This window comes from Macrobrachium nipponense, chromosome 47 (assembly GCF_015104395.2).
Source record: "Macrobrachium nipponense isolate FS-2020 chromosome 47, ASM1510439v2, whole genome shotgun sequence".
NCBI classification, from domain to species: domain Eukaryota; kingdom Metazoa; phylum Arthropoda; class Malacostraca; order Decapoda; family Palaemonidae; genus Macrobrachium; species Macrobrachium nipponense.
Window position 1 is genome coordinate 12,251,140 of NC_087222.1, and position 14,324 is coordinate 12,265,463.

The window sequence follows — 14,324 nt, forward strand, 5'->3', positions numbered from 1 at the left end:
GTGTGCTAATGGAGATCACATTTCTTTGCCACAGACAACCTGCTTTGTTATGGATGATCTCTGATAATCTGCAAAGGAACGTGTTTTCTTTAGCATCGAGTTAATTTTCCTCAACAACATACTCTAGGTAAGTGATATAAATGTGAAGTAATTGAAGTTAGAGAGAACGCCCCTAAATTATGTGTAGTATTTGATATAAGCTTTGTTGAATCTTTAGTCATACACAAACACATTGTTCAAAAGCCAGTCTGTCAGTTATTCACGATGCACTGAATCAAATTTTTGCCAGTTTTCAAATGTTCAAATAATCTGATTAGAAATGACACCAGAGTGAGAGTAATATTTTGATTAGTAATTTATCAAACAATATGTGAAGCATAATATTGCTTTTCACAGATGTAGCTCATGGGTAGATGGGGCCTGCCAAGGCTTAATAACTGATAGTTAAATGGGGCCAGGGTCTGCTGAAACGTAGTCTTCTGCATCTGAGGTCTTGCATAAACATTTATATCCAGAGAGTCCTTAATTTGTCCATGTCATAAAGTTTCTAGGTATATTGGTCTTGGTGCCAGCAACTAATGAGTAGCAAATCAAAACGTTGAGCAAATTGATAAGCCATAAGGTGTTGGATTGTGTCACTTGCTTTCTTAATGAATTAGATGCTAGTGGAGGCATTCATTTAGATTTTAGTGTTCATTTATGGTTTTTCTCCACGATATAAAAGAACCTGCTTGCTAGTCCCTCTTCTGCTTTGCCCATTTGTGCTATTTCTAGTCAGCTGCTCCTCGTCTCTTGTCTACACCATCGAGATATTTTAGATCACAGTCTTTTTTTCTACCTATTGAACAGCATGTATCTCCTTGGCTGCATCATCCTTGAATTGATCCTGCAGAAAAGAGACCTCAAGAAGGATCTTTCCCACCATTGTCCCTACATTTAGGGGTCAGTTGCCTGATGCACCTTCTCCACTGCCTCTTATTAAAGACATCATCCTCCACCAAACCTCTTCCCTCCATATCTTCCTTCATTTTATCTCGCCATCTAATTCTCTGTGTCCCTCTCCATATTCTTCCTCCAACAGGCTCTTCCCAAGCCCTCTTCACTCCCTCCCCATCCTCAACACATGCCTGTACTATCTCAATCGTGTCTCTCTTATCACCTCTGTCATCTTTAGTAAGCCTGCCCTTTTTCTTATTTCATCATTTTCCAAAATCTCAGCCACTGATATTCCCATAATTCACCTCAGTTTTCTCATCTCTGTTCTCTCAAGCTTTACTTCCTGTTTTCTTCTTAGAGCCCATGTTTCTGATCCATGCATTAACACTTGTCTTGTCACGGTACTATAGATCTTGACTTTTAGCTTGTTTGGAACTTTCTTATCACATGCTACTCCAGCTACCTCTCTCCACTTCCCAACACAGCTTTTATCCTACTGTCCATTTCAGCCTCATATCCTCCCTCTTGGCTTAAAGTAGATCCTAAGTTTGTTCCTACTCGATATACAAACCCTCTGTCCTTTACATAAGGAATTACTTTCAGCGTTGGCTGGAAATCAGTCATAAGAGAATAACAACAAGGTAGTTAGGAAGTATCTGCTTGTTTGCTTGTCAAGAGACCAGCCCAACCAGACGTAAACATTCCACTTCAGACATGCTCTTTGCTCTCTCTGTCGTCGAGAATTGTGAGACCTTTCTTTGTTGTATCTTTGTGAATGATTGTTTTGTTGTTTGCTTTTATCATGCAAACCCAAAACTCAGATAAGCCTTGTAGCCCTCCATTCTTGCAATGCATTTGCCATGGAATGGGGGGCTGAAAGTGTGATAGTTTCCATTCCAAAGAGGAAGTGGACTGTCGTGTCCTCTGCTTGAAGAGCTGAGGGCATAAGTGTTCTCCAGATAATACTTATGATGCTTGTATCTCTTGGTTGGTGGAGCAGTTGGGGAGTTATGAGGGGAGGAAGCCATCTCGGGGAAGTCTTCCAAGGGTTTGTCGGAACGCTACACGCCCCCATTGACTCCGTTGGTAGCTAATCTTTCTTCCTTTTTCCCTCCGCATAAGCTTCCCTATCTCGCTGTTTCCCCTTCGGGGAAAATGTCTCCATCTGCTTCTTCGTTCGATTCGTCGAACATAGAAAAGGGTGGGGAGGCATGCCGACCAGGGGCTGTATTCGGGAAGCTTCTGTTTGCTCCGGAGGGGATCTTTTTCCTCCAAAGGGAACAGGAGTTCCCACCACTAACACAACTTTTGCTCCCTCAGGTGTGTCTGTCTCCACAGTCAGGGATTTGCAACAGGCATGGGTGAAGTTGAAATTGCCTGGCACTCCTTACCAGGGGCTGATGGATCATTTTTATGTCAGCTCCTGTGACTCTTGGTGTAGCTGCTGGGACGATGACGACTCTGTTAATGCCTGTATATGCGGCATTGCCTCACCTTGTGTATACCCAACAAGTTACTATAGTAACACCTTCTGTGGTCGTGTCGTTTGTGCCGCATACTTTGAGGACGGAACCTTTTCTGCCTCCTCCTCCAGGCTTCGCAGTCTTCTCTCCCCCAGACAAGTATGATAGACCCCAGACTCTGTCCCCACTGGATCTTCCACCCATCTCTGTTCCCATGCCTGTTGCTGTTCACTGCCCACTCCATCTGCTAGTTCATCTAGCAGACCAAGGGGGAGTGTCAGATCATCCTCACCTGTCCCTTCAACTTCCTTGGGATACACCAGGAGGAGCGGCGTGACCAGGGGAAACCATGGGGAGTGTTATCCTCACGGTTTTGCCACGAGAGTGTATGTTTCAGGTTCGGTCTTAGGACCCAAGATGCTTGAGTGGTTCGAGGAGATCATGGGGTTTCTGTCGAGGCTCTTCCCTCTGAAGGAAGAGAATTGAGGGAGGGACTCGCCCTGGAAGGACTTGATGGTCCTTCCCCTCAGGACACACTCACTCCCGAGATTCAGAGGTCTTTTGCTGAGGTCATTGCGATGATTCGTCAGCACAGTGACCCTCTGACCTCCCTTCGCAGTTAGAGTCGTTCTGGGGTCATTTCTCTGAAGGTGTGTTGGGCCAGGTGAACAATCTTGTCTCGGGGCAAGAGAGTTCACTTAGGGCCAACAGAACAGACAAGCTGCTTCCCCCTCCTCTACCTTGACAGAGTCAATTTTACTTGCCCTCAGAGAACCCTTTGCCGACCCAGGTTGACATATAGCTAGTACGGCTAACTCCTGGCTTGCCTCATGCTGCGCAAACCAAAGATTCTCCGACAGAAGGTGCTACAAGTAGAAACGCCTCTGTTGAGGTAGAGGAGGCGGAAGCAGTCTGTCCGATCTGTTGGCCCTAAATGAACTCTCTTGCCCTGAGACAAGATTGTTCACCTGGCCCAACACACCTTGGTAGGCTACCACTATGGCAGCTATCCAGGCCATCTCCTGGCTGGATCTATGGTCCCTCACAGTATCCAAAGTCACTGTTTCTTCGGTACCAATAGCTCCCTGAGAAGACTCAGCTTTCAGGAGACATTGTTAGTCTGGCGGTAGGGCTATTTCCTACCTGGCCCACCAGACTGCAAACCTGTGGACCAACCTGGTACTTAAGAGGATGGATGCTGTCCTAAATCGTATAACCAGCGCCTCAGTGGCGTGGTTGGCTTGGTGTTTGCTTCTCACCTCGGTGGTCGCGGGTTCGATTCCCGGCCATTCCATTGAGGAGTGAAAGATGTGTATTTCTGGTGATAGAAGTTCACTCTCGACGTGGTTTGGAAGTCACGTAAAGCCGTTGGTCCCATTGCTGAATAACCACTGGTTCCATGCAACGTAAAAACACCATACAAACAAAAACAATAAATCGTATAAGCAGGTCAGTGGGCCCAGAGTTGGCATTAGGTCATACAAATGGACTGTTGCTGGGTTCCTCCTCTCTCTTTCCTAGAGAGATGGTGGATGCTGCGGTGACAAGCACAGAGCTGAAGACAGCGATCGTCTTGTCCACCAGGCAGTTGCCAAGACATCCGGGCCGTCTCGTGCAGCTGTGGCTAGGTCTCAGAGCCAGACTAGCTCTTCATCCACACCCAAGAAGACTCCTTCTTCTAGAGGGGCCTGAGGAAAGGCACAGCCTTCCTCCTTCGCTCTGAAAGGGAATCATCAGCCCCCCTCTCAGCACCCCTTCTCTCGCCGGAAGAAAGGTAAGCGAAAGAGGAAGAGGGGGAAACACTTGGGACAGTGTTCCCCCTCAGTTGCTGCCATCGGTGGGGGTTACCTGGTGAGACCTGGGTTGTAGATGTCCTTCAGGAGGGGTATTTCCTTCCCTTCGAGTTGAGCCCACCCCTCACCGACCGTCTGGTCCAACTTCAGACATACATCCCTGGTTCTGCCAAGAATATGGCACTGAAAGAAGTGCTATCAATGCTGAGCAAGATAGCTGTGGAAGTTGTTCGAGATCCATTGCAGGGTTCTACAGCCGACTTTTCCAGGTGAAGAAGGCTACGGAGGACTGGAGACCAGTGATAGATCTCTCTCCCCTGAACCAGTTTGTTTGCCAGACTTGGTTCAAGATGGAGACTGCATGTTCTGTGCTCTCCTCTATCAGGGAGAAAGACTTCATGCTTTTGGTGGACCTGAAGGATGCCTATTTTTAGAAACCCATCCATCAGTACTCCAAGAAGTACTTTTGTTTTATCCTAGAGGGTACGGTGTTCCAATTCAGTTCACTTTGTTTTGGACTTTCGACCACCCCTCAGGTGTTCACGCGAGTGCTCACCTTGGTGTCAGCTTGGGCCCACTCGGTCGGGATACGCCTCTTGAGGTATCTCAATGACCAGGTAGTCCTGGCAAGCTCACTCTCGCATTTGCGGCAGGACAGGGATCGACTTCTCGTTTTTTGTTACGATCTAGGGATTGTGATATTTAGAAAAGTTGGATCTCATTCCCAAGCAGAGGATACAGTATCTGGGCATACTGATTGATGCAGTAGCAGTCTTCCCCGCAGACTCAAGGATCAGCAAGTTCAGGAAGGCAGTTTAACTGTTTGTCTCGACAGGAACTGCCAACTCGGCTTTGGCAAGTCGTGATCAGTCACCTGCTATCACTAGAGAAGAAGTTAGTCCCTCACAGGCGTCTTCACCTGCGGTCTCTGCAATGGAGACTATAGGAGTGTTGGTCACAGGCTCGGGATCCTCAATCCTTCCTCATTCCTCTAACGGAGGAAGTGAGGAAGGATTTAGCCTGGTGCCTAGATGACAGGAACCTCTTAATAGGAGTGGAGTTGCACATTCCCCCTCCGGACATGCTTCTGGTCGGATGCATCGAATGAGGGTTTAGCTTACACCTGGAGGAGTTGCTGACAGCAGGGGTGTGGAATTGACACGACAAACACCTTCATATCAATGTTCTAGAACTGAAGGCATCTTTCTTAGCCCTCCAAGAGTTCCGGGATAGAGTGATGGGACACTCCATGATGTTGATGAGCGACAACACCACATTGGTGGCATATGTCAACAAACAGGTAGGCCTAGTGTCTCTTCCGTTACATCAGTTGATAGTGCAGGTGCACAAGTGGGCTGCAGCGCACTCGGTATAGCTGTCAGCTAGATACATTCCAGGCAAGAGGAAGGTAGTGGCTGACAATCTCAGCTGTAAGAATCAGGTGATAGGGACAGAATGGTTTCTACACCCAGACATGGCAGAAAGGCTGTTTGACCTAATGGGGTTGTCCAGAGGTGGACCTGTTCACCACCAGGCACAACAGAAAACTTCCAGTTTTCTTCTCCGTTGTGCCAGACCCATGGACAGTTGCAGAGGATGTGTTCCAACATTCGTGGGACAACCTCAAAGTGCTGGTCACCAGCAATCTTCGGATGATTCCCCTGTGGCACAGCCTTCTGTGTCAACCGCATGTAGAACGGTACCACTTGGCAGAACAGTCCCTGTGTCTTCACGGGTGGCAGGTATTCACCTTCTCTTGCGAGTGAGAGGATTTTCTTGCCGAGCAGCAATAGAAATGGCAGGATACCTCAGACAGTTCTCTGCAGCAGTGTACCAGGGAAAGTGGTCCGTCTTCTGTGGTTGGTGTCATGGACGGGGTCTCTCACTGCTCAGAGCCACTCTTCAACAGATCATAGATTTCCCAGTCTTTCTTTGCCGAGAGAAGCTCCTCTCTGTCTCTGCAGTTAAGGGCTACAGGTCTGCCTTGGCCTTGGTCCTGATCCTGCAAGGAATAGATACTGCCTCTTCTATGAAAATATCTCTTCTTAGGAGGAGCTTTGAGAGGTCTTGCCCACCCAGAGAACTCAGGCCCCCTGAGTGGGATATGACTCTCATCTTAAGGAGCTTGACTTGTGAACTGTACGAGCATCTTCGAGAGTCGTCAGACAGGGATCTGACCCTTAACACCATCTTTTTGCTGTCCCTGGTATTGACGAAGTGAGTAGGTGAGCTTCATGGTCTCTCTTACAATGTTAAACACTCGAGGGGATGGGGATCTCATACACTCAATTTCATCCCAGATTTTGTAGCGAAGACTTAGAATCCTTCGGTCCCTGACGATAGATTCGAGTCCTTTACGATCCCCTCCCTAGAGAATTTTGTGGTAATGACCCAGACGAGATGCTACTTTGTCCCATTAGAGTGCTACGGCGCTATCTGAAGAGAACTTAGCATCTCTGGCCTAAGTGTCGACTCCTCTTCATTAGCACAAGGGTGACCAAGAAAGAGGTGTTCAAGAACACTATCTCTTTTTGGCTTCGTGAGGCGATCAGGAAAGCGTACTTCTCCTAAGGAAGGTTCGACACTGGTACTGAAGGCTGGTACTGAAGGCAGGTACTGAAGGCAGGGGTTTGGTCCAACCAGACCACCTTCTACCTTTGGGATATTGCTCATAGGCCCTTGAATACCTTTTCCTTGGGTCCCTTGGTGGCTGCTCAACAAGTTGTGTAGTTTATGCAGCTCCTCTAACAGGACAAAGATGCATCTCGCCTTGTGTAACCATATGACTGGGTGTGAATGAGAGTGACTGGCTTCTCTTACTCCTTCATTCTCCTCTCTTCCTATGGGCTGAGAGCTGCAGTCGTCACGTGCTGGAAAGGGCAGTTGATGCAGGTAAACTATATTACTAATCTCTATTCTTTCCCTTTCATAAAGGTATAGAAGCACATATCCATCCCTTCCCTAACAAGGGGGGAAGAGGACATTGGCATAAGACAAATCCAATACTTGTATATTTGTCTTTTTGCTTCCAAGTATAAGTTCTTGTTTGCTATTCATAAGAGGCCACGCTTGTGTCCCTCTTATGAATTGGTCCAGAGGTCTGGCTATTGGTCTCACAGTTCTCATACTCCAATCAATTGGACAGAGGCAAGATTCCCTCCCCCCCTGGTCTTATGACCAGGGTGGGAATCTTGGTTGGGTGAACACCAGTCTGTTCACAAGACTCTTATCAGATTCCTCCCACCAATCAGCAAGCCTTCCTTATGTAAAGAACCGATGGTTTGTATTACGTGTAGGAACAGATCACAATTTTTAAAAGTAAATTGTATTTTTTCTAACTATACAAACCTGAGGTCCTTTACATTTTTGCCCACCTTATACCACCCCTCAATCTGTTCCCGGGCCTAAAGCAAAGTGGAATGTTTACGTCTGGTCGGGCCAGACTTCCGACTATCAGGCAAGCAGTTACTACCTTGTTGCTATTCTCTTACAACCGATTTCCAGCCTACGCTGAAAGTAATTCCTTATGTAAAGGACCTCAGGTCTGTATAGTCAGGAAAAATACAATTTACTTTAAAAAAATGATATTTTTATGATACAATAAAGTTTTGTACATACTTACCCGGCAGATATATACTTAGCTATAGTCTCCGACGTTCCTGACAGAATTCAAAACTCGCGGCACACGCAACAGGTAGGTCAGGTGATCTACCATTCCCGCCGCTGGGTGGCGGGACTAGGAACCATTCCCGTTTTCTAATCAGATTTTCTCTTCCACCTGTCTCCTGAGGGGAGGCTGGGTGAGCCATTAATCGTATATATCTGCCAGGTAAGTATGTACAAAACTTTATTGTATCATAACAATATAATTTTTGTACATGCAACTTCCCTGGCAGATATATACTTAGCTGATTGTCACCCTTGGTGGAGGGTAAGAGACAGCTAAATACCATATTTAACAAACAGGAAACAACATATGTTATATGTTGTAGGTTATAAAGAAAAAACCTTGGGTCTTACCTGAATAGGCAGAAGACTTCATGGATACTGTCTATGAGTCTGCTTGCCTCAAGAGCTTGAGCGAGGTTGAGACCTGTGACCGATAGCCCTTCTGGATCGTGTCAATGGGGACTGGCCCACTTACTTGACAGAGCCTTTTATTGGATCGTGTCAATGGGGGCTGACCCACTTACATGACAGAGCCTTAACCTGTATCATATCAATGGGGACTAGCCCTCTTACTTGACAGAGCTTTAGGTATCAATATACAAACAAGGAGCACAACAGCCAATCCCGCCACCTGACCACCCTAACACTGTTAGAGCTAAGATTTGAAAGGGGTAAACTTCCAATACCCTCTTCCAATCAACCATAAAAAACACACCACAAACCGTTAAAATACCTAACAATAAACTAAACTAAATAGGATTAGCTTCAGCTCCCTGTCCCAGCAACGAATCCTCCGATACGAATGCTCCAAGTGAAAAGCACTTCTCATAAGTTACACGCACGTCTCTCAAATAATGCGATGCAAACACCGAGTTACACCTCCAGTAGGTAGACTCGACCAGAGTTTGGAGAGACATGTTCTTGTGAAAAGCCAAAGAGGTCGCTATGGCTCTCACCTCATGCACTTTGACTCTTAGGAGCTTGAGGTGCTCGTCCTCACAGGAAAGATGCGCTTCTTTAATAACGTCCTTGATGAAGAAAGCTTGTGCGTTCTTTGAAATGGCTCTCTTTGGGTCTCTGACCGAGCACCATAGACTCTCCGTATTATCTCCTAGTTGCCTCTTCCCCTCGAGGTAGAATTTGAGGCTTCTGACCGGACATAGGGTCCTCTCTAATTCTTGCCCTGTAATCGAGGAAAGTCCCTTGACTTCAAAACTTCTTGGCCATGGTTTGGAAGGGTTCTCATTCTTCGCCAGGAAAAGGGGTTTGAAGGAGCAAATTGCTGAGTCCTTCTTAAACCCAACTTTGTCTTCCAAAGCTTGCAGTTCACTTACCCTTTAGGCTGAAGTGAGAGCGAAGAGGAACAAAGACTTCCTGGTTAAGTCTCTAAAGGAGGCTGTATGCGGAGGTTCGAACTTGCTTGACATTAAGAATCTTAGGACCACATCCAAGTTCCAACTGGGTGGTCTAGCAGTCTTGGATTTAGAAGTCTCAAAAGACCTGATAAGATCGTGAAGGTCTCTGTTTTCTGAAATATTCAGGCCTCTATGCCTGAAAACAGCGGCAAGCATACTTCTATACCCTTTAATAGTGGAGACAGCAAGCTTACACTTCTCCCTCAAGTAAAGGAGGAAGTCGACGATATCTGTTACAGAGGTACTGGAAGAGGATACCTTCTGAGCCTTGCTCCATCTTCTAAACACCTCCCACTTCGACTGGTAGACGAGCAAAGTTGAGGATCTCCTGGCTCTTGCAATAGCCTTTGCAGCTTCGCATGAAAAACCCCTCGCTCTGACGAGTCCTTCGATAGTCTGAAGGCAGTCAGACTGAGAGCGGGGAGGTTTTTGTGGAATCTGTCGAAGTGGGGCTTTCTGAGAAGATCGCTCCTGAGTGGAAGCGACCTGGGAAAATCCATCATCCATTCCAGCACCTCTGTGAACCAATCTTGAGCTGGCCAGAAAGGGGCTATCAGAGTCAGTTTTGCTCCTTTCAATTAGGCAAACTTCCTTACTACTTCCCCTACAATCTTGAATGGGGGAAAAGCATACCCGTCGATTCCCGACCAGTCCAGAAGAAGACCGTCTACTGCTAAAGCCCTCGGATCTGAAATCAGTGAGCAGTAGTTCTCCAGTCTTGCGTTCCAATGGGTCGCAAACAGATCTAGCTTTGGTCTTCCCCAGAGGCTCCACAGTCTCCCGCAGACTTCTGAATGGAGAGTCCATTCTGTGGGAAGGACTTGGTCTCTTCTGCTTAGAAGATCTGCCCTCACATTCCTTTCTCCTTGTACGAACCTGGTGAGGAGAGTGATGTTCCTTTCCTTCACCCAGAGAAGCAACTCCCTTGCTGTCTCGTATAGGGAGAAGGAATGTGTTCCTCCCTGTTTCCTGATGTAAGCTAGGGCTGTGGTGTTGTCGCCGTTTACTTGCAACACTGATCCTGTGACCTGAGACTCGAAGTGTCGGAAAGCCAGATGAACAGCTGCCAACTCCTTTCTGTTGATGTGCCAGGACACCTGTCCCCCTCTCCAGGTGCCTGACACTTCTCTCGCGCCTAGTGTTGCTCCCCATCCCAACTCCGAGGCGTCTGAATACAACACTAGGCGAGGGCTCGATAAACGAAGAGACAAGCCTTGATTTAGTTTGTGCGGGTCTAACCACCAATGGAGATCCTTCTTTATCCTGTCTGTAAGCTGGAAGGAGTCCGACAGGTCTTGGGACTTCTGATCCCATTTCTCCCTCAGGTAAAACTGAAGGGATCTTAGATGCAGCCTTCCTAAAGAAACGAACTGTTCCAGCGAGGAAAGGGTCCCCAGAAAACTCATCTAATCCCTTGGGGAACAATGTTCTTTCTCTAGGAAGGCTGCCACTTTCTGCAAGCAGCGATCTCTTCTTTCCTGAGATGGAAAGGCTTGAAAACCCCGAGAATCCGTCAGAATCCCCAGATAGACAATGCTTTGCTGAGGAATCAGATGGGACTTCTCGAGGTTTACTAACAGTCCCAAGGACTGGGTCATTTCCAAAGTGAGTGACAAGTCCTCCAGACAGCGATCTTTTGACTGGGCATGAATCAACCAGTCGTCTAAATACAAGGATATCCTTACGCCCTCCAAGTGCAACCAATGCGCTACATTTCTCAGCAGGCCCGTGAACACTTGAGGAGCCGTCGAAAGCCCGAAACTGGAACACCCTTCCTTGTACCATGAATTTGAGGAACTTCCTGGACGACGGATGAATTGGCACATGGAAATACGCATCTTGAAGATCCAGGGACACCATCCAGTCCCCTGGACGAAGCATAGAAAGGACAGAGGAAGATGTCTCCATCGAGAACTTCTTCTTTATCACGAAGAAGTTCAGAGCGCTGACGTCCAAAACCGGCCTCCACCCTCCTGAGGTTTTCGGCACCAGAAACAGCCGATTGTAAAAACCTGGGGAATGGAGCTCTTGCACTGGTTCTATGGCTTCTTTGTCCAGCACTTGTTCCACTGACTGCAGAAGGGCTCGGTTTCGTACAGGATCCTTGTATCTTGCCGATAACTCCCTTGGAGATGTTTTCAAGGGAGGTTTCTCCCTGAAGGGGATCAGGTAACCTCTCTCGAGGATGGAGAGGGACCAGGCGTCCGCCCCTCTCTGTGCCCAGACTTTGGCAAATTTCAGCAGTCTGGCACCTACTGTGGTCTGGAGGACTCGCACTTCACTGGGTTTCACCGGAAGGTCTTCTAGAAGATCTTCCTCTCCTCTCGGGTCTTCTACTCCTGAGAGAGACTCTTGTTGCAGGGTTCCCTCGAAAGGGCTGCTGAAAAGGAAGTTTCTCCCTCTTGGTCACAGGGACCGCCGGTCTCAATCTCTTGGCCGATTGAGCCAGAAGATCCTGCGTTGCCTTTTCTGATAAGGATCGAGAGATGTCCTTTCTTGTCTCTTGGGGGGAAAAGGTGGCTCGACAGGGGAGAGTACAGCAGAGAGGACCTCTGGAGAGGAGACACCGACTTCGTCAGGAAAGAGCTGTACACTGACCTCTTCTTCAGGATGCCTGATCCAAAGAGGGATGCAATTTCAGTAGATCCGTCGATCACCGCTTTGTCCAGACAGGCCAAGACGCTAGATAATTCTTCCATGCTGACGAAGTCGGTGTCCTGAGCCCTCTTGGCCAGAGCTCCAAGGGACCAATCCATAAAGTTGAATACTTCCAACGTACGAAAAAGGCCCTTGAGGAGATGGTCCATCTCATACATCCCCCAAGAAGCCTTTGCCGAAAGCAGAGAGCGCCTCCTGGATGAGTCAACGAGTGAGGAGAAATCAGCATCTGCCGATGAGGGAAGTCCCAATCCCATCGGCTCCTTGGTATCATACCAGATACCTGGCTTCCCGGACAGCTTGGAAGGAGGGCAGGAAAAAACAGTCTTCCCAGCTTCCTTCTTAGACTGAAGCCACCCCTCAAAGCCCTTCAAAGACTTCTTCATAGACAGCATAGGGCGCATCTTGATGAAGGAGGAGGATCTCGACGACTTGGTACTCGAGAGCAACGATCCTGGAGAGGGAGGGTCAGCCAGACGAAGAGAGTCTCCAAACTCCTGTAGAAGAAGAGGTGCGATCCTCTTGTAGTCAGAAACTCCAGTGTCCTTAGGGGATTCCTCTTCCGAAACATCCTCCAATGTTGCAGCAGGAGAAGAGCGCTTCCTAGGGGAGGGACTCTTAGAAGGAGAGGCGCTTTTATCCTTAGAAGAGTTCTTGGCAGGAGAAAAGTGCCTACTGCTATGCTGGATCCTGCCAGGATCCTGGCGCCTGCCAGGAGAGGCGCTTGAGTCCCTTAGAGGGCGCTTGGCAGGAGAAAGCTGCCTGCTGCTAGACTGGATCCTGCCAGGAGAGGCGCTTGAGTCCCTTAGAGGGCGCCTGCTGCTAACTTGGATCCTGCCAGGATCCTGGATCCTCCCAGGATCCTGGCACCTGCCAGGAGAAAGGTGCCTGCTGCTCCCTTGAATCCTGCCAGGATCCTGGCGCCTGACAGGAGAGGCGCTTCTGTCCCGCAACGAGTGCCTATCAGGAGAAGGACGAGCGCTACTGGAAGGCCGCTTGGAAGAGGAGGGGTGCTTGTTCGAAGAAGAGCCCCTGTGATGCGAAGGGATCCTGGAAGGGGAGGAGCTTCCTTCCGAATGAGGGCGCCTGGCCGAAACACTCCTACCAGGAGGAGAGCGCCTACTAGGAGAGGGTCGCCTGTGAATAGTAGAGCGCCTACTCGAAGCAGAGAGCTTAGCTGGAGAGGAGAGCCTGTCAGGAATGGGGCGCCTGATGCTGTCCGGGTGCATGCTTGAAGCAGGACGCTTAACAGAGCTCTTGACGGGTAGAGAGACATCCTTCCTGCATGACGTGTCCTTGGAAAAGGAGCCTACTAGAGCGGACAACTGCTCCTGGAGGCCTACTAAGAATCTCTTCGTAGATGCCTGAACTCCTTCCGGAGAGGACTCGGGGGATCTACTAGCTCTCTTCTTCTCTGAAGGATAATACTCTGGAAAGGGCTCCGGGCTGGAGTCCAAGGCGTCTCCTCTAGGCGACTTCCAGGCTCTCTTCAGGGGGCGCGACTCCGTAACGGAACTCCAACCGCACCTGGGCGAAGACGAATCAGAGCCAGAGAAACACTTCCTCAGGATGCCTTTACTGTGGCTATCCAAGGCAGCCTGGGACGCATCAACAGGACCTGCCGAAGGGACGCCTGACAGTTGGGGATGCTCTACATCCTCCCTGCGGCTGTCGACATTCCTCCTCCCCTGGTCCTGGGAGTTTGGAAGAGGTCTAGGCCTTTAGCTTCCATCGCACGCAGCTGCGACTGCAAGTTACGGATGGAGGCCTTCATAGCCGCCATCTCTGAAGACGAATCCTTAGGTTCACTGCAGGGGGAAGGGGCTGAAGCTTTAGTAGAAGCAGGAGAAACTACGTTACTGTTAGGATCTACATCCGGATCAAAAGGGTAGGATCTACTAGAGCTTCTAGCGGAAGCCTTCCTAGCTCTACCCTTCTCCAACTTCCTAATGTATGATGTCAAATTCTTCCATTCCTGTTCAGTCAAACTCTCACATTCGACACAGGTGTTATTTAAAGAGCATTCATTCCCCCGACACCTTACACAAATAGTGTGAGGGTCTACCGAAGCTTTCAGTAGCCTTACCTTACACTCCTATATCACACACACTCTAATTACAGGTGTAACATTAACGTCAGACATAATGACAGAAAAATCCTATACCAAATCCAAAAAACAGTCCGCAAAAAGCGTATGCCAGGCCAAAGATCTAATACGTCACCAAAGGTCAATCCAAAACAGATCCTCAGCTAGCGAGGAGAAAATTCTAGCAGGAGGAACCTACAACAGATGTTGTCGGAACCGGCAACAGAGAAAATCTGATTAGAAAGCGGGAATGGTTCTTAGTCCCGCCACCCAGCGGTGGGAATGGTAGATCACCTGACCTACC

General features: G+C 48.5%; 1 protein-coding gene across 4 annotated transcripts in view; it reads left to right on the top strand.

The window, feature by feature from the left end:
- The window catches only part of LOC135204713 (gastrula zinc finger protein XlCGF8.2DB-like), an 87,038-nt gene that overhangs the window by 31,484 nt on the left and 41,230 nt on the right, over positions 1-14,324 (top strand). For all 4 annotated transcript variants that reach the window (XM_064234867.1, XM_064234865.1, XM_064234868.1 and 1 more), the window contains exon 2: positions 35-127. The gene's annotated coding sequence lies outside the window, so the exon portion shown is untranslated. The remainder of the gene's footprint in view (positions 1-34; positions 128-14,324) is intronic.